Below are 26,785 nucleotides of genomic sequence, written 5' to 3'. Positions count from 1 at the left end.
CACACACACACACACACACACACACACACACACACACACACACACACACACACACACACACACACACACACACACACACACACACACACACACACACACACACACACACACACACACACACACACACACACACACACACACACACACACACACACACACACACACACACACACACACACACACACACACACACACACACACACACACACACACACACACACACACACACACACACACACACACACACACACACACACACACACACACACACACACACACACACACACACACACACACACACACACACACACACACACACACACACACACACACACACACACACACACACACACACACACACACACACACACACACACACACACACACACACACACACACACACACACACACACACACACACACACACACACACACACACACACACACACACACACACACACACACACACACACACACACACACACACACACACACACACACACACACACACACACACACACACACACACACACACACACACACACACACACACACACACACACACACACACACACACACACACACACACACACACACACACACACACACACACACACACACACACACACACACACACACACACACACACACACACACACACACACACACACACACACACACACACACACACACACACACACACACACACACACACACACACACACACACACACACACACACACACACACACACACACACACACACACACACACACACACACACACACACACACACACACACACACACACACACACACACACACACACACACACACACACACACACACACACACACACACACACACACACACACACACACACACACACACACACACACACACACACACACACACACACACACACACACACACACACACACACACACACACACACACACACACACACACACACACACACACACACACACACACACACACACACACACACACACACACACACACACACACACACACACACACACACACACACACACACACACACACACACACACACACACACACACACACACACACACACACACACACACACACACACACACACACACACACACACACACACACACACACACACACACACACACACACACACACACACACACACACACACACACACACACACACACACACACACACACACACACACACACACACACACACACACACACACACACACACACACACACACACACACACACACACACACACACACACACACACACACACACACACACACACACACACACACACACTGCATTTCCTTCACTGCACTCACTGGGTTGGAGTACACTCGAAGGACTGACAACCGTGATTTATATGAAAATTAGTATCAAGTAACGCAGTAATAAAATATACTTGGTATAAAATACATGAACACTTTTATGATGAAAACATTACTAATGTATGTCATGGATGACAGCTATAATGTAATAATTTGAAGATATGCGCTAATGCAGTGGTTCATAACTGGGCGTAAATTATCCCTTGGGCGTAATATAACGATTTTTGGGGTTTAATTGAGGGGTGACAAAAAAAAAATAAGGAATTCCGGAAATCAAGAACACAAAGCGATACCTGGCATTAGAATTAATGTTAACCCGTCCTAGTATGTAAAGTTCTGAATTAAACCAGTTATAATTAAGTAAATAAGTTAAATCGCTTAACAATAAATATAAAAAAAAAAAAAAAGTATTGGAAAAAATTATTTTGACATCTAGGCATACTTCAGGACACAGTTGCTTAGCAGCTCTGATCACGACATGGCCCGCATTGCACACATGTATTGACAATATTTTGTGAAAGGGATAACACGCTTAATGTAGCATGTTCAATTGGGTTACAGGGTGAAAGTTTGGGAACCACTGCCTCAATGTATTGTTAAAACCGAAGTTTTGTTTCATGATTATCCTTTCACATACTGATAACCAAAGTAAATCATCTATGTAAACAGTGAAGTAGTAGTAGTGGTAATAATTATTGTAGTAGTAGTAGTAGTAGTAGAAAAAGTGATAGTAGTGATAGTAGTGATGGTGGTGGTGATAGTAGTAGTAGTAATAGTACTGTTGTTGTTGCTGCTGCCACTACTAGTACTACTACTACTATTAATACTACGGCTACTACTGCTGCTGCTGCTGCTGCTGCTGCCGTTTTATTTTATTTGCGAGTGTGTGTCAGGGAGACCGCTACCTCAATATAATAATAATAATAATAATAATAATAATAATGATAATAATAATAATAATAGTAATAATAATAATAATAATAATAATAATAATAATAATAATAATAATAATAATAATAATAGTATTAGTAATAATAATAATAATAAGTAGTAGCAGTAGTAGTAGTTGTAGTAGTAGTAGTAGTAGTAGTAGTATTGTTACTTTCATCATCATTATTACTATAATTATTGTATTTGTTGTTGCTGGTATCCTATCCACTCCTACGCTGATGATACCACCCTGCACTTTTCTACGTCTTTTCGTCGACGTCGTTGACTTCAACCCTTCAGGAATTCAAGAGCTCGCGCAGGGAGGCCACAGAATGCCTGACTTAATATCTCAATAATCTTTGACTGGGGCAGAGTAAACTTTGTGCTGTTCAATGCCTCAATACCCAATTTCTCTACCTATCATATCATTTCGAAACAATTTTACAGAAGAGTATCCCCTTTTTCTTTTAAACTGTCCTTTTCGTATACAATGAACATCCTCGGGGTGTCACTTACTATTAATAATTGGAAACTTCACATCTCATCTTTAGCTAAAACAGCTTCTATGAAGTCATACGTTCTGAGGCGTCAATGTGAATTATTCTCACATCCACCACCAGCTGCTGACTGTACACGTCCTTTATCCATCCACGCATGGAGTATGCATCAAATATAATGTCGGGGTTTCACTCATATTGCTCTCTTGATCATAGTTGTATCAAAATTTAATTTTTCGTCTTACCAGCTTCTCTCCTCTGACCGTCTTCAGCCTCTCCTCTCTCTTCGCCGCAAGTTTGTATCTCTTATTATCATCACTTTCATGCTAACAGCTCTTCTGATCATGCCTCCCTTCTTCCCGCGGCCTCGCTTCACAAGCCTTTCAACTTTCACCCCTTTTCTGTCCACCATCCTAATGCAAAGTTTCGCCAGCACTCAATTTTTCATCCTTACTGGTAAACTCTGGAATTCCTTGTCTGTTTCTGTATTTCCTTCTAACTATGAAAGTTTGAAAATACTTTTCATAATTTTGGATATTCCTTTGATCTGGCCATCATCTTATTTTATTTCTATTTATTATTATTATTATTTTTTTTTTAGCCTTTTTTGCTCTCCTTGACCAGAGCCCGTGTTACATAAATAACACCACCACCACCAATAACATCATCATCAACAACAACAACGACAATAACAACAACAACGAGAGCAGCAACATTAACAACAACAACAACGACAGCAACAATAGTAACAACAACAACAGCACCAGCAACAATAGTAACAACAACAGCAGCAGCAGCAACAATAGTAACAACAATAATATTAATGATAATAGTGCTAATAATGATAATAATAATAATGATAACAATTATTTTTATTATTATTATTATTATTATTATTATTATTATTATTATTATTATTATTATTATTGTTGTTGTTGTTGTTATTGTCGTTGTTGTTGTTGTTGTTGTTGTTGTTGTTGTTGTGATAATTACTATTCTTTTTTGAGAGAGAAGTTTAGGCTTAGAGTCTATTTCTAGTATAGATAAACACTGTAGTTAGGAAAATAAAAAGCCTAATGATATTAAAAACTAAAATTGTGCTATTTATTTACCATTCAGCATTTTTACATTTGTACTATAAGCTGTCAGCCACACTGGTTTTGACTTGATGGAAGTGCCTTACTTTAAGCCGTGAATAGTAATGGCAATACTATATTAACAAGGGTGATTAGCTTTTTGCATCTACTTTTCCTGTTTTATCCATTAGGGTTTGAATCGGACTCCAGCCGGCTTGTGGGTGGAAGAGCCAGCGGACGGGTGTGCATGTGTGTGAAGGGAAATATTTACAAGGCCTCCTAGATAAGTGGAAAACGCAATACGTGTGTGTAGCATGAGAGAGCTGTGAGTGACAGTGTTAAATGTGCCAACCGTATTTATGCAAATGTTTTGTTGTTGCTCTTTCGAGACCCTAAAGAGATCACTTACCTCTCATCTCCTTTGGTTTAAGGGGGTTGTAGCTATTTACGGAGAGAGAGAAGAGAAGAGAAGAGAAGAGAAGAGAAGAGAAGAGAAGAGAAGAGAAGAGTAGAGTAGAGGATTCAGCTCAATTTGTTTGGTCACAAATTTTTCAGTTATCCATTTGTACAAACGTAGAATTCAAATTTTTCATGGTTATGTGGTTGAAATCTCTAACCCCACTTACTCCATCAATAAACTGAAAAACATTATATCGCCGTAACAATGATGCAGAGAGACAATTAAAAGTACCTCTCATTCGTCTATTAGTCCGTCCCTGGTGCAGTACTGGAGGCAGAAGCGTGACGAAAAACGATTAATATGCGCGTAAGGTAGATTAGAAAGCGCAGCCGAGTTTCGTCACCTACACAACTACTCCTATCGACTGGTGAGGAGGCTCATTGGGCCGCAATCCCCTGTTTGAATGGCACATGTTAACAGCGTGCAAGGTTTAGCGAGGGCAGTAATTGGCCCCGCGAGGATGGTTGTGGCGGGGCGGGAAGACAGCGGTGGTGGTGATGGGGTTTGAAGGTGGTGGGAGGGCGAAGGAACATTGGTGGTGGGGAGGAAGGATGGTGATGGTGGTGGGGGACGCCCTAGGGAGAGTGATAGTGGTAAGGCGCAGTAAGGACGGTAAGGGAAGGGTATGGGCAATGTTGGGAAGGAGAATTCTAGTGGTGAGGAGGGAAGGGATATTTTAGGAAGGGCATGGTGCAGTTACTATTACTAGTGCGCTTGGCAACGAATTCGCGTACTCCTAAACGAATCCGAGTTGGGGTAGTGGGTGCAAAGCTCAGCCAGCTGTTCATCCTTCCTTCTTGTTAGTCTATAAATAAGTACCTGGTAAGCCAGGGAAGGTAAACCCGAATGTCACGGTGCCCTGTGTCCCTGGGTAAGGGATCTATATATATATATATATATATATATATATATATATATATATATATATATATATATATATATATATATATATATATATATATATATATATATATATATATATATATATATATATATATATATATATATATATATATATATATATATATATAAAGGCCCACTTTATATATATATATATCGATATATATATATATCGTATATATAAAGGCCCACTTAATACCAGGCCCTACAGAGAATTCCAGATGTGAAGGATGTCTTGAAACCTCCCACTTGAAAGAGTTCTAGTCATAGGAAATAGGAAATACAGAAGCGGGAAGGGAGTTCCAGAGCTTACCAAAGGGATGAATGACTGAAAATGATAGTTAACACTTGCATTAGAGAGGTGAACAGAAAGGGGATGAGAGAAAGAAGAAAGTCTTGTGCAGCAAGACCGTGGGAGGAAGGAAGGCATGCAGTTAGCAAAATCATAAAAGGAGTTAGCATGAAAATATCAGAAGATAGCAAGAGATGCAGAGTGAGAAACAGGCTGAAGGCAGTCATTTAGAGGAGAGGAGTTGATGAGACGAAAAGCTTTTGATTCATCCTGTCTAAAATAGCGGTATAAGTGGAACCCCCCATACATATGAGGCATATTCCATACATGGACAGATAAGGGGGTGAGAAAAACTGGTGGAGACGACTCAGAACACCTAACTTCATTGAAGCTGTTTTAGCTAGAAATGAGATTTGAAGTTCCCAGTTTAGTGAAGTTCCCATTAAAGGACAGACCAAGGATGTTCTGTGTAGAAGAGGGGACAGTTGAGTGTCACTGAAGAAGAGGGGATAGTTGTCTGGAAGGTTGTGTCGAGTTGATAGATGAATGAATTGAGTTTTTGAGGCATTGACCAATACCAATTTTGCTCTGCCCCAGACAGAAATTTTAGAATGATCAGAAGTAAGGCGTTATGTGGCTTCGCAGCGTGAAATGTTTACTTCCTGAAGTGTTGGACGTCTATGAAAAGACGTGGTAAAGTGCAGGGTGGTATCATCAGCGTAGGAGTGGATAGGACAAGAAGTTTGCTTTAGAAAATCATTAATGAATAGTAAGAAGAGATTGGGTGATAGGACAGAATCTTGAAGAACACCACTGCTGATAGATTTAGGAAAACAGTGACCGTCTAGCACAGCAGCAACAGAACGGACAGAAAGGAAACTTGCGATGAAGTTACAGAGAGAAGGATAGAAGCCGTATGAGGATAGTTTGAAAGTCAAAGCTTTGTGCCACACTCTATCAAAAGCCTTTGAAATGTTTAAGGCAACAAAAGTTTCACCAAAATCTCTAAAAGAGGATGACCAAGACTCAGTAAGGAAAGCCAGAAGATCACCAGTAGAGTGGCCTTGACGGAACCCATACTGACAATCAGAAAGAAGGTTGTGAAGTGATAGATGTTTAAGAATCCTCCTGTTCCGCATAGATTCAAAAACTTTAGATAGGCAGAAAATTAAATCAATAGGACGGTAGTTTAAGGGATAAGAACGGTCACCCTTTTTAGGAAAAGACTGAATGTAGGCAAACTTCAAGCAAAAAAGAAAGTTAGATATTGATAAACAGAGTTGAAAGACTAGGCAAGGTGCTAGCACGAAGGCACAGATTCGGAGAACAATAGGAGGGACCCCATCATGTCCATAAACCTTCCGATTGTTTAGGCCAGCGAGGACATAGAAAACATCACTGTGAAGGGTCTTCATGGGTAGCATGAAGTAGTCAGAGAATGGAGGAGAGGAAGGAACAACCCCTGAATCATCCAAGACAGATTTATCAGCAAAGGTTTGAGCGAAAAGTTCAGCTTTAGAAATAGATGAGATGGCAGTGGTGCCATCAGGTTGAAATAAAAGAAGGAAAGATGAAGAAGCAATGGAATTGGTGATATTTTTGGCTAGGTGCCAGAGGTCAGGAGAGGAGTTAGATCTTGAAAGATTTTGACACTTTCTGTTAATGAAGGAGTTTTTAGTTGGAGAACAGACTTGACAATTCCGAGCAGAAACATAAAGCGCATGAGATCCATGTGATGGAAGGCTCACATACCCTTTGTGGGCCACCTCTCCATCATGCATAGCACGAGAACAGGCTGTGTTAAACCATTTTTTGGAAAGTTTAGGTCGAGAGAAAGAGTGAGGAATGTACGCCTCCATGCCAGACGCTATCACCTCTATTATGCGCTCAGCACACAGACGGGTCTTTGACTCGGAAGCAGTAGTCATTCTAAGGAAAATCAACATAATACCTCCTCGTCCCCCAATTAGCAGAGGCAAAACGCCAGAAGCACCTCGGCTTTGGAGGATCCTGAGGAGGAATTAGAGCGATAGGACAACATACAGATATGAGATTTTGATCGGAGGAGCCCAACGGAGAAGATAGGGTGACAGCATAAGCAGAATCATTAGAAGTTAGGAAAAGGTCAAGAATGTTGGGCGTATCTCCAAGACTGTCAGGAATACGAGTAGGGTGTTGCACCAGTTGCTCGTGAAGGATAGTAAAGTTAAAGGCTAGCTCATCAGGATGTTCAGTGAAGAGAGAGGAAAGACAAGCTGGTGGTGAACATTGAAATCTCCAGGAATGGAGATCTCCGCAAAAGGGAAGAGAGTCAGAATGTGCTCCTCTTTGGAAGTTAAGTAGTCAAAGAATTTCTTATAATCAGAGGAGTTAGGTGAGAGATAAACAGCACAGATAAATTTAGTTTGAGAGTGACTCTGTAGCCATAACCAGATGAAGTCGTACCCAGATGGTGGAGAACTCGAAAGATTCAAGAGCGTGGGCACGAGACCAAGTTAAGTCGTTGGGCACATAGACGCAACATCCAGCTTTGGATTGAAAATGAGAACAAAGAAAGTAGGAAGGAGCAGAAAAGGGGCTACTGTCAGTTTGCCTCAGACACCAGTGCTTCAGTGAGGAAAAGAAGATGAGGTTTAGTAGAAGAGAGGTGGTGTTCTACAGAATGAAATTTAGATCTAAGACCGTGAATGTTGCATAAGTTAATGAGGAAAAAGTCTAGGGGGTGTCAAGACACTTAGAAACGATACCAGAAGAGCAGTTCGATCTGGGGACATTTGTGGTCTCATCCCCAGAAGGGGACTCCGAGGCTGGATTAGGAGTCGCCATACTGATTTTGAATTTTGAACGAAGGTTGTGTGTGTAATTAGGTGCATGTAGTTTTGCGTGAAGAAAGAGAGTTGTCTTTAGAGGGCAGGCTGTGACTGCTCTCTTGTGTTGTGAGACACAAAGGGAAACGTTCAGTGAGGTCACAGTTGGGTTTAATAAGTTCACAGCACCTCCTGATCCAGTGCTTTAGACCTCACTGGGAGTAGTTGTTGTTTCGGAAGGTGTCTACTGCCTTCTCCTCTAGGAGAAGAGTAAGTGTGTGTTGGGAATGGTAGGAGATAGCTAAGACAGGGTAGTAGTGTAATGGGAGGAGGGGAGGAAAGGAAAGGAGCGTGTAAGGAAAGCGAAAGGATGCGCAGAAGAGTAGGGGGAATGGAAAGGAAGATAAGGGAATGTTCAGGGAAAAGATATGGCAGAGTGGGGGAAGGACAGTAAGGTAGTGTTGGGAAGGGTAGAGGTGTGTTGGGGAAAGGTAGAGGAGCGTTGGGGAAGGATATGGGTGTTACGAATGTATAGGAGTGTCGGGCAAGGGTAGGAGAGTGTCAGGCAAGAGTAGGGGAGTGTCGGGGAAGTGCAATAGGGGAAGGAGCGCCGCCTGACTGAGCTGTTACCGTTGAGAGTTCACGACGATGAGGAGGACCGACATTTATTGCTTTTTATGCTCCGCGCACGATGCCGCTTTAGAGAATTTATTTAATGCATTTCGTCGTTTTTTTGTTTTCCCTCCTGTCGTTGCCATTATCGTGAGTTTTCGTCTTATTTTATTTCCCCTTCCGGAACTTAATTAGTGTTTTTTTTTTCTTTGTCATGCCATTAGTTAGTGAGCTATTAATTTTCTTTACTGCAGCAGCGAGGTCAATTTTCGCATGAAGTAAAGTTAGTTCATGTATAATACTCGGTGCATTTTAGCGTTTGATAAAATACTGCGCGTATTAAAACTCGTGTCACTCTTCTCGCGGGGAAAAAAAGAAAGAAAAAACATCACAAATTATGTTATAACTTTAGACCTTTTAACACTTGGTGCACTTGTAACATAATCGAGCAGGAGTGGTGTGCCCTATGTCTCTCTCTCTCTCTCTCTCTCTCTCTCTCTCTCTCTCTCTCTCTCTCTCTCTCTCTCTCGCGTAAGACACCAAAGAAGAAACCTGAGGAACACCTTGAGTCACCTTGGATGATTCCTAAGCACAATATTTACTCCCTGGAGCTTTGGTAATCTCTGGAGGGATCGTCGCTTTCCTTAAATTTCCTCCACTTATCCTAAAATATCCCGTCTCCTCCACCAATAATTAGTATCAGAATGTCATTACCCGGGCAATCTTCAGTCGTTAGCCGGTGTGGGGGGAAAAATATTTGTCCGCCGAGGAAGACCGACTTAATTACCAGCAAGGTGGGAGGAGGAGAAGGAGGAGGAGTAGGGACAGGAGGTGTGTGGGTGGGCGTGGATGGGCGAGGACGAGGAGGCAGGAGGCAAGAGTAGCTGCAGGGTGGACGGGGAGGGGTAGCGACGGAGACAGGAAGGAAGAATGGGGATGGAGCGGAAATGACACAGGTGGCGAGGGAACGTATGCGTGTAGGAAAAGGGCGAGGAAAGGTTACGCTGGCAGAAGAGGGATGGATGAGGAGGGAAATGGGTGCAGAAGGACTGGGAATGGAGGAGGAGGAGGAGAAGGTTAGACTAGTTGAAGCAGAAATAAATGAGGGTAGAAATGAATTTAAAAGAGCTGGAAAGAGAAGAGGATATGGTTAGACTACAAGAATGACGGACGAGGGGAGGAAAGGATGTAGACAGATTGAGAAGAGAGACGAGAAGGACTCAGAAGGAGGAGTAGGAGGAGGAGGAAAGGATCTGGGGGATGAGAGGAGAGGAGGGGCTTTCGAAGTCATTTCCAAGTCAAACAGAGCAGGGCGACGCCACCACACGAGAGACGCTGGGAGTTTAGAGCGGTTAAGTTAGGTCACCTCACCGCGCTGGTTGGTTTAAGTCAACTTAGTAGGTCAGGTCAGGCGAGTTACGCTTTGTTAGACCAGGCCACTCCCTCCTCTCTCGTGTGCTGCCATATTTCTTTTAATGTGAGAGAGAGAGAGAGAGAGAGAGAGAGAGAGGTAAGGGGGAGAGACAGACATACAAACTGACAGAGCGACATACAAACTGACAGACAGAGACAGACAAACAGAAAGAAAGAGACAAATTGCCAGACACACACACACACACACACACACACACACACACACACACACACACACACACACACACTCAGACACAAACACAGAGTAATTTTACCGTTTTCTTTCAACATACTAAAAAAAAAGTAAGATAGAATAATGTAAACAAAATTCACGAACAAAATTTATACACGTTTATTTGTTTGTATAAAAGACCAGTCATTACAGATGCAGATGTAATCATTTGAGCGTAGATTTCGTGAATTGGATCAAAACTATTTTTTTTTTCCTGTATTTAATTAGGAAACGCATCATGAGGCAAGAGAAAGTATAAAAAAAATAAATTGAATGAAGCAGAGCAAGGAAATGCAAAATAATGTGATTGGTGAGAACTGAATGATGAGCAGGGAAGCGAAAATTGAGAAAAAGAGTAAAAGGGAACTTGGGCGAGGAGAAAGAAAGGAAAATGAAGCACGAATACATTCAGCGAGAACGGAGAAGGATTTAGTGATGAGTAAGGAATTAAAGAGGGACAGAGAGAGAGAGAGAGAGAGAGAGAGAGAGAGAGAGTCAAACTAAGCATACAGTAACCGACAGACTGATTGACAGAATGATTGTTTGATTGATTGATTGACTAATTCATTGAAAATTTTTTGGCAATGCAACAGACAGATCAAAATAAATATAGATATAAACAGGGAAGCAATGAGACAAAAATGGACAGACAGACAAACAGGAGGAAACACGTGCAGACAGAAAAGGGAACAGACCGATGAACAAAGCACGACGCAAGAAAGAAAAATTAAGCGATGCGTCAATAAATGAGCGGCTTGTTTCGTATCAAGACGAGAAAACCAGTGACCTCCTCCTCCTCCTCCTCCTCCTCCTCCTCCACGCTTCAAGAGAGGTGAAGCAGAAGCCAGAGCTGGAGGAGGATGAAGGTGGGGGAGGGGGAGAGCCCGGGAACAACGTAACCATCCAGCCACCTGCGCGACGAGCCGTGAAATGGAGGCAGCCCTGCAAGTTGCCCCGATGGTCTTAACTAAGAGACAACTCGCTTCACCCACTCACCTACCCTCACACACACACACACACACACACACACACACACAAACACACACACATTCATTGGCACATTCACGCCCATACACACATATACACACCATATTCCAGATCTAACTTTATCCTCAGTCTCGACAAACCTACTATACACACACACACACACACACACACACACACACACTGTTTCAAGTCAAGCTTTATTAACACTCACGGTAAACTCAGCTCATGTTACACTTACCCACACACACTCCTACATACTCCTGCTATCCACTCTTACACCTATACTCGTCACACTTGTACACTCCACACACTCGCACACTGTTCACGATCACCTCGCTTTGCTTCATTCACGCTATTTCCGCCCCCCGTATCCAGATTGATACCTTTTTACACCCTCCAGCCAGCTACACCTGACAGGTACACACCCTAGATAGATAATTTGACAGCACCTTTGTCCCCTTATCTCCTTTCTTCCGTCCTTTCACACCCATTTCTTTCACGTCAGTATCACACATCTCTAACTATCCATTCACGTGTACTACCACGGCCACACTCCTCATTCTCGCTAGGCCTAATACTTACATTTCTCTCTCTCTCTCTCTCTCTCTCTCTCTCTCTCTCTCTCTCTCTCTCTCTCTCTCTCTCTCTCTCTCTCTCACACACACACACACACACACACATTTACGTATCCAAGCATGTTCGTTGTCAATTCTAATGTGGAGAATTTTAATGTTAAAATTTAGTGGATTTATTTGCACCCAATTAAGTGTCGCAGAACGTAACATAAATTTTAGGGTAAAGTTTTCTACACTATGGAAATGTTCTGTTCGTTATGATAATACTGATTACTGTTATGTGACTGGTAATCATGAAGCGAACAATAATGATGGTGACGGCGATAATGTAATTGATGATTGTCGTGGTAGTGGTATCAGTAGTAGTAGTAGTAGTAGTAGTAGTAGTAGTAGTAGTAGTAGTAGTAGAAGTAGCAGTAACAATAGAATTATTATTATTATTATTATTGTTATTATTATTATTATTATTATTATTATTATTATTGTTATTATTGTTATTATTATTATTATTATTATTATTATTATTATTATTATTATTATTATTATTATTATTATTATTATTATTATTTATTATTACTGTTATTATTGTTATTATTATTATTATTATTATTATTATTATTATTATTATTATTATTATTATTATTATTATTGTTCATTGTTGTTGGTGTTGTTGTTGCTCTTGTTGCTGCTGTTGTCATTATTTTTATTAATACTATAATTTTTATTATTATTATTACTGTTATTATTATTATTATTATTATTATTATTATTATTATTATTATTATTATTATTATTATTATTATTATTGTTATTATTGTTATTACTATTATTATTATTCCTGATGTTGTTGTTGTTATTCTTGCTGACGTTGCTGCTGCTAGAATTGTATATATGGAAACTAGTAGTAGTAGTAGTAGTAGTAGTGGTAGTAGTAGTAGTAATAGCAGTAGCAATAGAAGTAGCAGTTGTAGTAACAGCTACAGCAGTAACAGTAACAATAGCAACAGCAGCAGCACTCTTTGTGGCAATAATAGTAGTAGATGGAATGATGGTAGTAGTAGTAGTAACAGTATTATTATTATTATTATTATTATTATTATTATTATTATTATTATTATTATTATTATTATTATTATTATTATAATTATTATCATTATTATTATCATTATTATTATTATTATTATTATTATTATTATTTTTATTATTATTATTATTATTATTATTATTATTATTATTATTATTATTATTATTATTATTATTATTATTATTATTATTTTAGTAGTAGTAGTAGTAGAAGAAGTAGTAGTAGTAGTACTAGAAGTAGTAGTAGTAGTACTAGAAGTAGCAGTAGTAGTAGTAGTAGTAGTAGTAGTAATAGTGGTGGTGGTGGTGGTGGTAGATGATGCCGTTATTGTTTGCTGTATTGTAATGCTCATAATTATTATATGAATAAAGAGTAATTAATTTTTATTGCCAACCACCACAACACATTTATGCCGCAAATGACTTTATGGAGAAACACACTCAGTTTCCTACACACCAAACACGTCTCATACGTTTCCTTTTTGTTATGTTCACGTGAAGGCTTGTTCAGTTTTCTTTTCTTGCTTTCATGTTCTTTAGTTCAACACCTTGCATGTTACGCCGCCCTCGTACCGAAAGGCTTAAATGGAAATAGCTTTGAGAGGAAGTAATGCCCCTTAATGCTTTTATACTTTGGTGTAATCCTATTAGTGTATTTAGTCAGTGACCTAAGGAAGTGAACTGCAGATAACGAAGCAAATGGATGCGGCGATTATGTTGTGTTTAATTGTTATTATTATTATTTTTTCGTCTCCAGCTCCACCTGGAACCACCACTACCACTACTAATGCCACTACTACTACTACTACGGCCGTGGCAGCCCAACAACAACAAACAACACTGCCACGATCTACAAAGTGACTACAACTTTCTCACACTTCCCTCCAGATGTCATTAATTTTCTCCACATTACGAGGTATGTTTTCCATATCTTTCTGTTTTTACTAATACTTCTTGTACTCTTGGCACATATAATATTCTCATTATTCACCTTCTCTTACTTTCCTGCCTTCAATTATTTTCTTGTGTCAGAACGCTTACTCTGTTTCTGTTCTTCTGTTTTACCGCCACCCGTTTCGCAAGCATTTTATCAGGTGACGTCACGCTAACTGCAGTCAAGGGACTCACCATGGAAAACGAAATGAAAAAGCACTCTTGTTTCCACTAAAATGATAACGCTTTCCCCACGCACAGGAGTTTCCGTGGAAGTAGCAATGCAAGTCACAAAGAAAGAAAGGCATTGCGAACCGGTGTGCTGATAAAGGGCTTCTGAGTACCGCGGTGGCAAAGGAACCGTGGGTGTGTGTAAGAGGCCTGGCGCTCTGGGTGATGGGGGGAGGGGCGGCATAAAGAATCGCTCGACAGCACCGTGCAGATCCTCATAAACGCTAATCAGGCTCGAGATCACTCCTGAGGGAGACTTGAGACTTGGCTTGCCGTGCCTCAGCGATGCTATTGCTCTCATTCGTTACCGAGGTCACCTCGACGGCGCCTCCTTCAGGTTGACAGGCGGTTCTCAGGCGGCAAATCTCCACCCAACGCTTTCCGGGATGTCACTCTGTCTCTGTCTCTCTCTGTATCTCTCTCAGTCTGGATTTCCAAGTTGAGTCTTATATCCTCAAAGGCTTCGTATCTTCTTCTCAGTGTCCTTGTCTTTGTATCCTGGGCTGTGTCTCAGCTTTGCATCACCGAGGCACCAAGTTGTCAGATTATTTTTATTTGGCAAGTTTTCTCAGTTTGCCGGCATTTGCGAGACAGGAAGGACGGAACGTGAGAGCTTCTCGAAGGAAATATTTGGTGCAAGACAGACCTTATGACCTCGACATGAAGCGTGGGAGGGAAGCTAAGAGAGAGTTGGGGAGAGAAAGGAAGGGTTAGAGAGAGGGAGAGAGGAGGAGGATGAGAAAGGAGGAGGAGGAGGAATATAAAGGAAATCCAAACAGCAAAAGACCTTTAGGTCCTTGCAAGGCTGTTCGGTAACTGCTTCTAAACATCCACAGAATAGAGAGACAGGACAGTACAGCAGAAGGCTCTTCCCCACCCACCACTCCCTCCAGCTTGCGCTGGCACTGAAATAGGCAGGAAAAATACCATGCATTATGAAAAAGAACCGACATGGAATTTTCATAGGGAAGATTGAAAGGAAGTTCTAGTATTCACCCTATGGCGGATTCTATACGCCTATCTGAAAATGAACACACTAATGATAATATCGCTGTCTGTAAAGTAAATGACTTATTTTAGTAAAAGTGGGGAGTTATAATTTTATGTAATTATTCAGACAAGAAGAGAGCTTGTTGGGGATTAGGTTTTAAGTTTTTTTTTTTTCAGTTGAATTACTGTTTACAATTTCTGAAGGAAGCTTACATAGTATTCATATTCAATATTTCTTTTTTTAATCACGTTGTAAATACGACGTGATTAAAATAAGAAATACTTCGTCGCGAGGAATTTTAAAAATTTGGGCGCCATCTTGCAACTAAGATATTTTCATATTTTATGATTGAAAGTTATAGTAACCTTTAAAAATTCTGAAAACCTCAATTAGTTCTCCTCATATCCTACGTTTCGTTAGGCTTAAATAAGTTTAATTGTTTTCCGGTCGTTCCTCATATGGTTTATCATGAAGTCCTGGAATAATTTTCGTTACTCTAAACTGTATCTTTTCAAGTTTATCAATGTTTTTTTTTTCTTTTTTAATACGATGACCAGAAATGCATACAGTATTTTAGATGAGGGCGCACGAGTTATATAAGGCAAGTATAACTTTCTGATTTAAATTCAAAGTTTCTTCCAATGAACCCTAGTAATTTATTTCCTGTCTTTACTGTTTCTGTGCAGTGTTCACTGGGTTTTAGATCTTTCGACGCTGCAACACCAAAATCTTTTCTTTTTCAGGGTTTGGCAGTGGCATATTATTTATTACATATGTTGCGTAAACGTTGTTGGTCCCTATATGGAGAACTTTACACTTTTCTTCTCTCTCTCTCTCTCTCTCTCTCTCTCTCTCTCTCTCTCTCTCTCTCTCTCTCTCTCTCTCTCTCTCTCTCTCTCATCCATTCATATATTTCCCTCTTTTTCTCTCGTGTCTTTCTTTGTACGCCTGTAAAAGAAATCGTTACAAGAGTTCAAGGAAGAATGGAATTATTGTCTCTACGTTTTCTCGCTATTTCTGTTTACTTCGTTTCGGTTCTCTTTTTTAATTATAGAATTTCTTGAAGCTCTTTCATTTTTTTCTTTTTTGTGTGACGTGGGATTGTGTGTGTGTCTGTGTGTGTGTGTGTGTGTGTGTGTAAGGGGCGTTGAAGGGGAAGGAATAGCACATGCGTGGGCTCATGAGCACGCCTGACAATGTCAAGTACTGCAAGTATTCCCTTCTCAACACTCGTACAGAATAAAGCCAACAAGTTTCCCTCTTAGAAATAGCATGAGACTTATCCCACCTTGGCCGTTGCCCTCTACACGAGGCTCAAATGTTAGCCGTTTGACCACACGCAAAAGCCTCAAGGTGGGGGAAAGAAAATATTACTCTATTCTCGTCACTCGCCCCAGCTCTTGTGGGAGTGAGGGAGGAAGGGAGGGAGGAAGGAAGGGAGGTAGGCGTCAGAGAAGGGCAAAAAACTACAGGCCGGGAACATGGCGCACAAAATTGGTTTGTCAGCAAAAGGGAGAGAATTCAATTTATTCCCCGTCTTGACTCCCGGCTGGGGCGTTGGGAAAGCCCGGGAGGGGAGGGTTGCGTCCTGTTGTGGCGGCGGCGGGGACTGAGGGCGATGAGTGATGGCAGGAGGGAAAGGAAGGGGAAGGAAGGGAGGGGAAGGTTAGGGGTCTCGTAGGGGTTTAGGGAATGAACAATGTTGCGGTCACTTGTGTGAGATTGAGCTGAAAATCACGAGTCTAAGCGCGTGCCCGAGTTAGGGAGTGGAATAGGGAAGGGGGAGGCGACTGTGTACTCAGGTGGGGGTGTGTGAACGTGTTACGGTATGGACAGGTGGATTTAAGTGGGTAAGGTGGAAAGCAATTTACTCACCACTGTTTTGCATCCTGATTTTCTTACTGTTACCTGAAAGGGCTGGCCAGTGAATAGAATTGAAAAAATAATGTTGAGATGATCAGAATGTGAGTAAACTTCGGTGTACATTTTTTTTTTTTTTCCAGTGGTCGTGGAGAAAGTGTTTTTGTTTGATTAGTGGGATGGGACGTCGCTGTGGGGTGTGTCAAATGCAGTTAGGATTGCAGAGAGAGAGAGAGAGAGAGAGAGAGAGAGAGAGAGAGAGAGAGAGAGAGAGAGAGAGAAATTAACTTCATCGACACCCCATCCCCTTACACAGCCCTTCCCTTCCCTCTTTGCTGCTTTTGTCGTCCGAGTTTTTAGAGACACAAAAAATAGGAGACAGTGGTTTTATTTCAGTCATGTGGACTTTCTCTCCTGTCGAATCTGTTAAAAATAGTGCCTGGAGGATAAAAAGAATAGGTATTTTAACAATGTGGGATGCTATGTGATTGTCAAGGGTTTCATGCCTGTCACTTCGTTTTGAGTTTTAAAAAGAATCCAAGTAAAGCCAAAAAATCGAGCAGTTCGTTATAATGCAAGACATGATTCATATTTTCTTTATCAAATTTTAAGTTAAAATCATTATATTACAGTGTAGCTGTATTTTCTGCATTACTCGTATCACAGAACGCTGTTATGATTTTTTTTTTCATATATGCATAATAGCAATTACAAAAGTAGTAGTAGCAGCATCAGTAGCAACAGCAGCAGCAGCAGCAGCAGTAGTAGTAGTAGTAGTAGTAGTAGTAGTAGTAGTAGTAGTAGTAGTGGTAGTTGTTGTTGTTGTTGTTGTTGTTGTTGTTCTTGCAATAGTAGTAGTAGTAGTAGTAGTAGTAGTAGTAGTAGTAGTAGTAGCAGCAGCAGTAGTATTTAGCAGTAATATTCTATTTCTAAAATATGGTGAGATTGCCAATGCAAGACGTAGCATTCATTCACTGCGGGGGGTGGGTTGCTCGCCCAGGGCCTTTTTAGTCGCCTTTTATAGCAGGTAGGGAATGAAGTGGCAGCAATTAAAACATAATTTCAGGGAAGAGAGAGAGAGAGAGAGAGAGAGAGAGAGAGAGAGAGAGAGAGAGAGAGAGAGAGAGAGAGAGAGAGAGAGAGAGAGAGAGAGAGAGAGAGAGAAAATATATATAACTACAAACGTTGATGAAATAAAAGACGAACTTGGAAACGCGAGATTCTGGAAAAAAATAAATGAATAACAACATCGACCCATTCTAGCCACCCACAGAGGCAGACAAAGAGACAGGCCGAACAACGAACAGGTGCAAAAACCAAGACAAACAGGTAGGCGGAACAAAATACACCTGAGTAGACGAGAGCACACTTCCTCGCCTTGCCATATGTAAACAACAGCAAGTCATACACGCCGTCCACGTTCGGGGAAAAATTGGTAATGAAATTTTGGTGCCAGCGGGGAGGAGAAAGTACGGACGAAAACAGGAGGGGGAGGGGGAAGAGAGAGAGAGAGAGAGAGAGAGAGAGAGAGAGAGAGAGAGAGAGAGAGAGAGAGAGAGAGAGAGAGAGAGAGAGAGAGAGAGAGAGAGAATCATACAGACAGACAGATAAGGATTGCAAGAAGCGTAACTTTGGAAGTATTGACGTTGTAGTGGTAGTAGTAGTAGTAGTGGTGGTGGTAGTAGTAGTCGTAGTGTGTGTGTGTGTGTGTGTGTGTGTGCGTGCGTGCGTGTGTGTGTTTTTTCCGGTGTTTGCTAGAAGAAATTCACTTGAGCTTGTTGTATTATTATTATTGTTATTATTATTATTATTATTATTATTATCATTATTATTATTATTACTATTATTTTCATTAACATCAACCTCATTATTATCTTACTCTTGATTTAAAGGGAGAAAATCCTTAATTGAAAGGGGACCGAAAATACAAAAGAAGAAAAATTATAATAGAAATAACAACAATAATTAGTTTTTTCTTTCATCGCTTTGTAGTAAGTCCGCTATAAGGGGCTTACTGTGTTCCTAAAATTACTTAATTGTTTTAGCTCGTGTGTAACGTGGTTTCTGCCTTCACGCTCTGACTTGCAGCTCATTTTCTACTTTGTTTGAGGTGTAGTGAAATATAGTGTTTGCAGTGTGTTATTTTGTTTAGAAATGTTCCTCTCCCTCGCCACAAATCTCTCTCCTCTCTCTCTCTCTCTCTCTCTCTCTCTCTCTCTCTCTCTCTCTCTCTCTCTCTCTCTCTCTCTCTCTCTCTCTCTCTCTCTCTCCTCTCTCTCTCTCTCTCTCTCTCTCTCTCTCTCTCTCTCTCTCCTCTCTCTCTCTCTCTCCTCTCTCTCTCTCTCTCTCTCTCTCTCTCTCTCTCTCTCTCTCTCTCTCTCTCTCTCTCTCTCTCTCTCTCTCTCTCTCTCTCTCTCTCTCTCTCTCTCTCTCTCTCTCTCTCATCGTTCTCCCTCCTTCATGTATTCATCTATTCTTTTTTTTTTTCATTTTCTTAAAGACCACATTCCTGTCTCTCTTTGTTAATCATTTTACAGTTTTCAGAAAGTTAATAAGAGATTTTATATTAAGCTTTCCGTACAGTTCCTTCTTTCTCTTTTCTTTTTCCTTTTAACAATGATATGAGTTTATTATTTTCTGCACGCCCATATGTCAAAAACAAAAAAGGGAAAATAGTTGGGCTTCCTTTGATTTCAATAAAGACTCTTGGGGTGATTTTTAGTATATACCTCTTATATATTTCCTATAAAAGCTTTTCTCGAACCAAAGAAGCTGAAACAGATCACCACACTCTATCTCCTCCTCCTCCTCCTCCTCCTCCTCCTCCTCCTCCTCCTCCTGGACGCTGACGGAGGTTTGGTCTTCGCTGAGTTGATCTTCTTAGATGGACTATCGACCTTATCGTTTTTCTTAGTGACTGGATTCAAACTTTCCCTTCAGTCTGCACCGCTCTACTCATTTACTTTGTTATTTCTATTTGCTTATTTATTTAGTGTTGCTACATTATATAAATATATATTTATATATAGTATATATATATATATATATATATATATATATATATATATATATATATATATATATATATATATATATATATATATATATATATATATATATATATATATATATATATATATATTTTTTTTTTTTTTTTTTTTTTTTTTTTTTTTATTTATCAGAGTTTACCCTGAAGCTGTTATTTGGAACAGGAGTGAAGCAAAAGTATCACGTGGAGAGCTAAGAGAGGAGAGGAAAAGGAAAATAATAATGGAGAAGAGGGGAAGAAAGATGAAAAGGAAAGAAAACTTATTAAGGAGGAGGAGGAAGAGGAGGAGGAGGTGAAAAAGAAGGAGAAGAAGAAGAAAAAGAAAAAGAAAAAGAAAAAGAAGAAGAAGAAGAAGACGAAGAAGAAAAAGAAGAAAAGAAGAAAGAGGAGGAGGAGGAGGAAATATGAAAGGAAGAAGAAGAAAAAGGAGGAGGAGGAGAAAGTTAAAAAAAGAACAAAAGAACAAGAAAAGAAGAAGATGAAGAAGAAGAAGAAGAAGAAGAAGAAAGGAGAAACTATGCACCATTATCGCTTCTGATTTTTCTTTTCTCTTGATTCGTCTTTTGCTTTCTTTCTTTCTTTCTTTTTTTGTTCATCTCTGCAGAAAATGTAAGTCTGATACAGGAACTATTCTCTTCTTTCTCTTCTCGTCTTCATCCCTCTGATCTTTTTTTAACGTTTCATTTTATTTTTTGTCTTCTTTCCTCTTCTTACTTCCGCTTTTGTTCCTTCTTCTCTTCCATCTCCTGCATATCCTCTTCTTCCTTCTCTGCGCCCTCGTCGTCCTCGTCCTCTTCCTCCTCGTCCTCCTCCTCCTCCTCCTCCTCCTCCTCCTCCTCCTCCTCCTCCTTCTCTTCATGTTCTTCTTTTTCAGCTCCATTCACTACCATCGTTATCAACATCATCACAATTACTACCACCAATACCACCATCACCACTATTAATTAATACCAATACCACCGCCACCGCCACCGCCTCAAAACCTGCAACATCAAACGAGAATTATTAAAAAAAGAGAACATGAAAAAAAAAAAAAGTAATCTCCCTAACAATGGTTTCTTTCAAATGGCTTCCCGCTGGAAAAAAAAAAAAAAAAAAAAGTGGTGTTGGAGGAAGAAGCGCAGCCGCAGGTGGAGAAGCGGTGGGTGGAGGTGGCGGAGGAGGAGAATGATAATAATAATAAGGAAGAAGGTAAAAAAAGAAGAAAAAAGAAAAGGTAAAGAAGAAGAAGAAGAAGAAGAAGAAAGAGGAGATGGGAGAAGTAGATGATAATGGCGATGATGATGATTATGATGATAATGATGAAGGAAAGAAAAAAAAGGAGAAGAACAAGAACAAGAACAAGTAAAGAACCAGAGGAGAGAGAGAGAGAGAGAGAGAGAGAGAGAGAGAGAGAGAGAGAGAGAGAGAGAGAGAGAGAGAGACCGGGAGCGCAGTTCGGTGAGTCTCATAAATTAAGGACATTTGCCCGTAAAACTCGTAAATGGCAGGAAATACACTCTGCGAAACGGCCTGACATAAATTACCTCGATTGCCGTATGAATTACTGTTTTTAGGTGTGCGTAGGAGTTTTTCCCCACCTTGGAGAGCAGGTCTGAGGTCCCAAGCAACCAATACGCGACGCTTATAAGAGGGACGGGAAAACGAAGCAGAATTGGCGGATGGGCTAGGTGGTTGGTTGGTCTCACAGTATATCGATATGTGTGTGTGTGTGGGTGTGTGTGTGTGTGTGTGTCTAGGGGTCGTCGTCAAGGTGGTGGTCGTCATGGTGTATGAAGATAGTGATTATGTGGGGAAAGACAAGGGGTGTATTTATTTTTTTTTACTCCCTTTTTTTGTTTGTGTGGATGGAGAGAGAGAGAGAGAGAGAGAGAGAGAGAGAGAGAGAGAGAGAGAGAGAGAGAGAGAGAGAGAGAATATTAATATAAGATGTACTGAATTGGATTGTTTGATCAACTAATATTACATACCACAAGAAGATCATGTGGCGCCTGTATTGAAGTGAAAGTGATGGAAAATTATACGAAGGAACGAGAGAAGAGTTGAGGATCGGAGACAATTTGGCTTTACTATCCCACATCATTTGAAATTAGAATACTTCACTTAAGTCAAACACAAACAGCCCCGTAAAAACTAACAGGTCTTGTGTGGTTTGTTCTCCTTGATTCCGTTGTGTTCGTGTCTTGTATGTTGGTTTGGCCTACGGTGTGTGGTGATGAGGTGACCCTGAGTGGCGCAGTGTTTGTACAGTGTGTGTTGCAAAGAAGTGACCTAAGTAATGGCGGGTCTTTACACAGTGCTAGCGAACATTTGACGGAGTAATGTTGTTTTTATTGTGTGTGTGTGTGTGTGTGTTGGGGGGAGGGTAGGTGGGTGTCTCATGTCGTGTGTCTGTGGCCCTGTCTGTGTGTTTAGTTGAAAGCCGGACGGCGGAATGCGGTTTATGTCTCTCTTTACTGAAGGAATCAAGAAAGTCGTAAAAAAAAATATACACACAAAGCTACGAAGAATAAAGCAGTCACGCCGCGCCACCCCTGCAGAAATGATCCAACAAAGTGTACCGAAGAATGAAGAATCCAGTTAACAATCACATAAGCAGTGGCGTGACGTGGCGAGCATATAGCATCGCGTGGAGCTGCTGCCAGTTGTCGTTGGCTAAGATTAAGGGGACGGGACACGTAGGTAGGTTTGGCATGGCTTTGTGGCTGACGTGTGTTGTGGGGCAGAGGGAGGAGGACAGAAAAGAAAGGCGTGGTGTTGGCGGGGTTTAGAGGCGGGTTTAGGAGGGGAAGGTCCTGTGCGTGGCGAGGCGGAGTACCTTGTAGGAAGGGGAGTAGCAAGTAGCGTGACCAGAGCAAGGCATAGGAAGCGTTAGGAGGGCGAGACATGCGTGTAACCGAATAAAGGCTCAGAGTGTGTGCTAGGGGAGGATGTTTGTGTGTGTTTGTAGCGGCAGCTCTGCGTGGTCCTTGTGGCATTGCAGCACAAGTGGACTGCTTTGAATACACAACGAGACTTAACCTGCATTCTTGGCGCTACGTATTCCTCGGTAATTCCACATAACGTGCAATAAGTTACGTCCAAGAATCTACAAGTATGACTTTTAAGGGGAAATTAAGCGCCATTCTTGCCTTATTCCCTAGTATACTGCGCCCTCTGATTCCGTTGTACTCGTAATGGTCTGGGTGCGCCGGTAATGAGCACACGCGTCCACTGTCTCTTCATCAGAAAAGACCCTGCGGACGAAACTCAAGGCAGCTGTGTGTGTGTGTGTGTGTGTGTGTGTGAGTGCGTGTGTGTGTGTGTGTGTGTGTGTGTGTGTGTGTGTGTGTGTGTGGGTGGGTGGGTGGGGGGGGGGGGGAGAGAGAGAGAGAGAGAGAGAGAGAGAGAGAGAGAGAGAGAGAGAGAGAGAGAGAGAGAGAGAGAGGTGCGTATGTGCAGTAATGAGAGTTACAGAGTTACATAGAAAAACTGGCCACAACAGGCCTTGCGGTCATCATGAGGTGACTTGACCTAGGGCTAATAAAGTGATAGTAGAGGAAAAGGACAGGAAAGCAGAAGGCTGTCTCCCCACCCTCCATTCCCTCTGGCGTAAGCCGCACAGGAAAACAGGCCGGAAAGAAATACCTTACGGGATTAGAAAAGGAAAAACCCGAAGGAAATTTTATAGGAAAGAACGGAAATAGATGAAATGAGGTGCCTCCATTTCCTGAGGGCAAGGAAGTTAATCACTAACAAACAAACGCTGTTAGCCGCAGATCGCAGGCAAGATATTTGTCAAGACGGCGTTTAAAAGTCTCCACAGTGTTACAATCTATCACATCTCGAGGAAGCCCATTGCATAGATTTACTACTCGGAATTTTTTTTTTTTTTCTTATCCATGAGAATTTATGGATTTCCCAACAACCTTGCAACCGTTTCCTCGCGTGTAATTTGAAGAGTCTATCGTGAAGTATTTATTGCAGTCCATGTTTTCAAAACCCTTGATGATTTTAAACACCTGTATTAAGTCGCCTCTAGTTTTCTTTGTGCTAATGGGAATAAATTTGATTCTTTAAGACATTCTTCGTATGATTTCTTTCTTAGGCTTCGTATAATTTTTGTTACTCTACGCTGTACTTCTTCTAATTTATCAATGTCTCTAGTAAAAGGGGCACCATGCTTGAACGCAGTATTCCAAAAGCGGACAGACTAAAGAGTCATACAAAGTGAGGATTGTATCCTTAGATTTATATTCAAAAGATGTGCCGATTAAGGCATTTATTTTATTCGCTTTTCTTTTCTTTTTTTTTTGTTTACGACTTCTGAACATTGTTAGCTAAATTTTAGGCTACTCGATTTTGTTACTCTTAAATCAATTTCACTGTCAACACTTTTATGTTGGGTACCATTTAAAATATACTTTGCTTTCTCGTTTCTTTCTTCGTTTTATGCACTTATCTGCATAAAACTGATCAGCTAGGTTTGCCCCTTCTCTGACAACTTGTCTAGATTTTTTCCGCATTTATATTACTTGTTCGTTAGAGACTACGGAATTCGTTATTTTGGTGTTATCAGCGAAATTAGATATTATACCGGTAACACCCTCATATATGTCGTTTATATAAACAAGGAAGAGAACAGGTCCTAAGACTGATCCCTGTGGCACCACACTGGTTAGGTTAGCCCACTAGGATGCTTTTCCATTTATTACTACACTTTGTTTACGGTTGTTTAGCTACTCATCTCAACACGTCGCCTTGAATACCATGTGATTTTAGTTAATCAGTAAACGTTTGTCAGGAGACTGTCGAAGGCATTTTGAAAATCAAGATATATTATATCTACCGCTTTACTCTCGTCATACTGGATCACAATATCATAGAAGAAATCTAAGAGGTTGCGATTGTTACGGAAGCTGTGTTGAGTATTTTCAAGTAAGTTGTTTTCTTCAAAGTGATTAACGAGTTTATTTTTAAGTAAGTTTTTTTTTTTCAAAGTGATTAACGAGTTTATCTCTTATTAGTGTTTCAAGCATTTTGCATACGATTGAGATTATGCTAATTGGCTGGTAATTACATGGTACAGATTTACTGCCTTTTTTTTTTAAATCGGAGTTACGTTAGCAAGTTTCCACTCATCAGGCATTGTACCGGACTGCAGGGATTTATTGAACGATATTATCAGTGGTTTAAATAATTCAGATTTCGCTTCTTTTAAGATGTGGTGTGAGATAGTGTCAGGCCCGGGTGACTTGCTTGCTTTATCGATGCATTCTGACACGTCACTTTGTTATAATGATGCCACTTAGGACGTCGTTGTTATTAATTTGAACTGCTGGCACCGTAGGGATGTCGCTGAGATCTTCTGCTGTAAATACTGAGGCAAAGAACTTGTTTAGAATGATACTAATTTGTTCCTCGTCGTTAGTGTTATCTCCATTTTCGTCAATTATGGCTCCAGTAGTTGAAGTAATCGCTCTCTTTTGCCTAATAAAGCTATAACATTCCTTACTGTTCGTTTTACTCTGGCTCGCAACATGTAACTCGGTGCACCTTTTGCTGTGTTTGATTAATGTCTTTGCTTTACGTCTTAACTCTACGAATCTAGTGTGTTCTTCGTTATTACGGAAGGATTTTAATCTGTTATGGTGATCTCTCTCTCTAGGCAAGCATTTAGCTATTTTTGTGTTCCACCACCTAGGTTTAACGACGATTAGGTCGACGATTTTTCATGGATACGCATTCTTACAATGCTTTTAAGTATTTATCCATGAAAGATTTCCAGTGAGCATTAATATCTGTGGTGGTATGTAAGTGATTCTAGTCGATTTGATTAAGCATTGATTTGAGTTTACAGAAATTTGCTTTTCTTTAGTCAGGGACTTTTTCTTTGTTTTTATTTGACTCGTTAGTCATGGAGTTTATAATGAAGTTGATTGAGCGGTGGTCACTATTACAAACTCCTCGCCGACATTCAGATTTTCTATTAATTCATCATTCGTAGCAAGCACGAGGTCGAGGACATGGTTATCACTTGTCGAGTTTTGCACAAATTGTGTAAGTGAACTCTCTTTTAAGTTATTATACAGGTCGTATCCATGGAGAGAGGTGAGTGATTTGCCCCACTTAGCCACCGGTAGATTAAAATCACCAAGGATTACGGCGTCGTGTGCGTCACTTAGCTTTCTAATTTGGTGGAAAATGTCGCTGTCAGTTTGGATTGGCTGGGCTGGCAGTCTGTACATAGAAGCTAATGCTAGTTTTGTCCCGGAATTATTATTTAATAATATAGATAGAGCATCTGCGTGTGCAATGAAAGGTTTTAATAATAGAACTGAACTGAGACTGGCTTTGGTGTAGAATAAGATGTCACATCCATTTTTTATTCACGACTTTTTTCAAATATTATGTAACCGGGAATTTTATATTCTGCCATATAGTCCCTGACTTCTACATTTAACCATGACTGTTACGCCTATTATATCGCAGCCTTCTGTGAACGCTATTCTCTCTAACT

At 40.6% G+C, this 26,785-nt stretch overlaps 1 long non-coding RNA gene across 2 annotated transcripts in view; it reads left to right on the top strand.

Annotated features, from left to right (window-relative positions):
* The window catches only part of LOC135101091 (uncharacterized), a 50,880-nt gene that overhangs the window by 20,421 nt on the left and 3,674 nt on the right, over positions 1–26,785 (top strand). The window contains exons 2-3 of one of the 2 annotated variants that reach the window (XR_010269012.1): positions 13,980–14,138; positions 20,420–20,623. This is a non-coding gene — a long non-coding RNA (uncharacterized LOC135101091). Of the gene's footprint in view, positions 1–13,979; positions 14,139–20,419; positions 20,624–26,785 lie in introns of those variants that run through there. The other variant, XR_010269011.1, reaches the window with a different exon arrangement.

The sequence above is a fragment of the Scylla paramamosain genome, chromosome 6 (assembly GCF_035594125.1).
Source record: "Scylla paramamosain isolate STU-SP2022 chromosome 6, ASM3559412v1, whole genome shotgun sequence".
NCBI lineage: Eukaryota > Metazoa > Arthropoda > Malacostraca > Decapoda > Portunidae > Scylla > Scylla paramamosain.
The sequence above is the reverse complement of the archived record's forward strand: the minus strand, read 5'-3'. Positions and strand labels throughout refer to the sequence as shown.